General features: G+C 59.0%; 1 pseudogene; it reads right to left on the reverse strand.

Moving 5' to 3' along the window:
- Positions 1-775: 775 nt before the first annotated feature.
- Positions 776-3,384, reverse strand: LOC124673446 (annotated as a pseudogene).
- Between the last annotated feature and the right edge of the window lie 324 nt (positions 3,385-3,708).

Here is a 3,708-nt window from a genome sequence, read left to right on the forward strand (position 1 = left end):
AGCTATTCAACTTGGAGGTAAAATCCAGCTGAAAATTTACTGTATATAACCAATATTTAATGCAGCAGTGCTTGGTGTTGATTACAAAAAGATGTCCATGATTTTATTTTCAGCATAAAAATAGAAAGAAAGCACACATCCAACAGAGGCATTCCATCGAACATCAGCAGCGCATCCTCAATAGGACCAACTGCACAGTGCAAGCAAAAACCCAAATATCAAGGTGTACTGCTGCAAACTGAAGCTAAAGTACTGAAGTCCAAAGGTGCAAGTATGGAATTAAATCAGGGTAAACTTTCACTAAATGTGCAGTTATTGAATAGATCTAACTGGCCACCTGCAGCTATCCGATTTTGCCCTTCCACTAAATGTACTATCTTTCCAAATCTCATGGAACCAATTATAGCGAACACAGGAAGAACAACTATTTCCATCGCATAAGAATCGGCTGTATAAGTTGTATATAGCTGGAAAAAAACCATTTGTATTTGTAGGATTTTGTGGAGGATAGTGTAACACTGTAACTCGAGCATAAGACCCAGGACAGAAGCACCTTGTAGCTGCATACATATCAACACTTGCAACAGAAGCAAAATCTGCACGGCATTTCCCCCACGCTACTGCATAAGAAAATATTAGCACTGAGAACGACTCAGCCTAATTACAGGGAGCACACAAGGAATTCATAACATACGTGAGATAACACAAAGTAACATCCAAACAGAGAAAGCGAGGAGAGCATAGAAGGCAAATTTATGCCATATTTCTTCTTAGTTCAAATGAAGGTCTGCAGACCAAGGAGCAGCCTTACAGGGGGATTGCCCCAGCGACAGAATCAGTACTTCCCACCGAACAGTAAACAAGCAAAAATAGGAACCTACTTGACAGAATACTAGGCTCAAGATATATAATATAGTCAAAAAAGACCGAGAGATAAATGATATCCAAATAAAAACAGGTATCTCGACCAAACTGCCTACGCCTCATCACTTGCACGATTCTTCCCAGTTTTCCACTTCGAAGTCCGGCTGCAGCTTGGGCACTGCTTGCCCAGCGCTCTGTGCTGCACTGGACCCAGCATCAGTGCGAAGATGAGCTTGTGGAAGCAGGAGACTCCAGAGCAGTCAATTTGTTGGTACCCATGACTTGACCGTGAGTATCAGTACGCCTCCACGCTGACCTTGGAACTTGACCAAGCACGCTCATCCCTGAAGAATGACCGAGTACTGTCGAGTCTCCAGATGATCCAGGCTCAGAGGCACCAGCCTTGTTCCATGGATTGGCACTGCTCTTTGCAGCGGATCCTCCGTCCCTCTGTGCCCCACCCCACACATTGCCTGTTGACGAAGCCTGAGTGATGCTGCTTGAGCAAAACATCGCATCACCCTGGTATGCAGACCCATAGTCCAGGCACCTCAGCGCTGTCGCAGCTCTAGCCGGATCACGAGGGGAAGGGTTCAGTCCACATTGCCGGTTGCATCTTATATCCTTTGAACCACAAGGGATGTTCCTCAACATCACATGTCCCCCGATGCACGCTCTCATCACTGGCACAACGCAAGGTGGGCACTCCCCAGAATGGCATTGGTGGGAAGCTGGATGCCCACAAGGCTGAGGGACCGTGCACTTGTGAGGGCATGACGGAGTCGGTGTCCCGCACGGCTGCGGCGGAGGAACAGATGTCCTGCCGCAGGCACAAGTGAGATCGTGGAATATGGTCTCACGGCAAGGATCACAGTGGCCGCTGTGGCAGAGACGCTGGCATCCATGCTGCCCACACCGGAGCATCTTGCCGCACGGTATCAGGCAGAAGTGAGGATCCATGCTGTCGCCTTCATGCTGCGCAAACGGCTTCGACAGCAGGCAGCAGCACTCGCTGCACCTGTGCCTCCCGCAGTTCTTCTTGCGGCCACAAGGCTTGCTGCAACGGAACTCTCCCACCGAGGCCATGATGTAGCACTCCACCATCTGGCCCGATGAGCCGCAGCGGCACCTCTGCTCGACGCGCACCACGCACGGCGGGCACTTCCCCTCGTGGCACGTACTCTTGCACCTATGAGCCCCGCACGGCAATTTCCTGTCGCAAACCTTGTCGCAGGTGGGGATCGGGTCCAAGCAGCTCGCCCTCTTGTCCTCCTGCAGCTTCGTCTTGCCGCAATGGCATGTGGTCACCTTTTCCGGCACAAGCTCGCACTCCCCGCACGGGCCCGGGTGGCAACGAACCCGGCAGGCATGGTTGCCGCACGCCAGACTGTGCCCGCAAACCGCGCCGCAAGAGAACACTCCTTGGTCCTCCGAAAGCTCCCCCTTCACCGCCATCTCGCCGCACAGCATGGTCTCTGTTTTCCGGCCACAGAAGCAGCGTGCAGAGACGTTCACCTGGCACTCCCCGCAGGGCCCGGTGTGGCAGACCTTCTCGCAAGGGTGCCGCCCGCAGGGGAGCAGCCGGTCGCACTGCTGCCCGCAGGTGAGCGGCGTGGTGCGGTCCGCGCACCGCCGCGTGATCGACCGCTGCTTGCGGCAGGGGCACGGCCGCTCGGGCGCGAACCCCTTGCAGGGCGGGCATGGGCCGGGGTGGCACTGCAGGACGCAGACGTGCGGGCAGTTGGTGGCCGCGTCATCAGCGTCGAAGGAGGCGGCATTGGCGGCAGCGGGAGCTGGTTTCGCGAGGGGCTTGGAGCAGCGGTGGCCGCAGGAGTGCGGGGTGAGGAGGGGGTCGTTGGGGGGGTCGTTGGGGGGGTCGCGGCGGCGGGCGCAGAAGCAGGTGTACGCGATGTCGTTGGCGGGCACGGCCTGCGCGGACTGGCACCCGGGGCAGCGCCAGGAGGCGGGGGCGGAGGCGTCGGAGGCGTTGGAGTGGGAGGCGGAGGCCGGGGAGCGCGCCCACTTGCGGGTGCAGGCGAGGTGGAAGATGGCGAAGCAGCTGGCGCAGGACCAGACGGGGGCCGACCTGCCCACCATGTCGTAGCATATCATGCACTCGACCGCCCCCCGCGATAGCTTGTCCTGGATCTCCTGCACCAGCTGCGGCACCGCCGTTGCGGGGTTCGCGGGCGCGGGCGCGGGGGTGGGCTGCTCGTGCGGCGGGGCGCGGCGGTGGGTGGTGGTGGTGGTGTGGTTGAAGGGGTAAGGCCTCTCCTGCGGCGGGGTTTGGCGGTAGTTGGTGGTGTTCCTGTGGTGGGCGTGGGAGGCCGGCATTGTGGGGGCGGCGTTGTTGTTGCGGTGGTGGGGAGGGACGTAGGTGGGGATCGGACGGGGGTCGGCGGCGGCGGAGGTGGGGGTGGGGGGAGGCGCGGCGTACCGAGGGCGCCATAGGCCACGGGAGGAGGCGGGCGTGGGTGGGGTGTTGTCGTTGCCGCGGCGGTGATCGGTGGAGGGCTGCATTGGGCGGCGGGGCGGGGGACCTAGGGTTTGTGTGCCCGCCGTCGGGGAGCTGGGGGTGGAGGCGGGGAGGCGGCGGCGGTGGAAGAAAGGCGGCGCCGGCGGCGAGCGGTTGCGATTGGGCGAGTGGGAGAGGGTATTTGAGGCGGCTTGCAGACGACGGCAAGTCGGCGGTGGGGGGAAGAAGATGCGTCGCGGTCGCGGTTGCGGGCTTGCGGCTGGGTTGGTCGCTCTGTCCGTGGATGCTTCGAGCGCAGACCCTATTTGACGCACGCCCACGCGTGGTGGCCCGGCCCATCACGGAAAGGTTTTCCGGTTTTTTGCATT

The sequence above is a fragment of the Lolium rigidum genome, chromosome 7 (genome assembly GCF_022539505.1).
Source record: "Lolium rigidum isolate FL_2022 chromosome 7, APGP_CSIRO_Lrig_0.1, whole genome shotgun sequence".
Lineage (NCBI taxonomy): Eukaryota > Viridiplantae > Streptophyta > Magnoliopsida > Poales > Poaceae > Lolium > Lolium rigidum.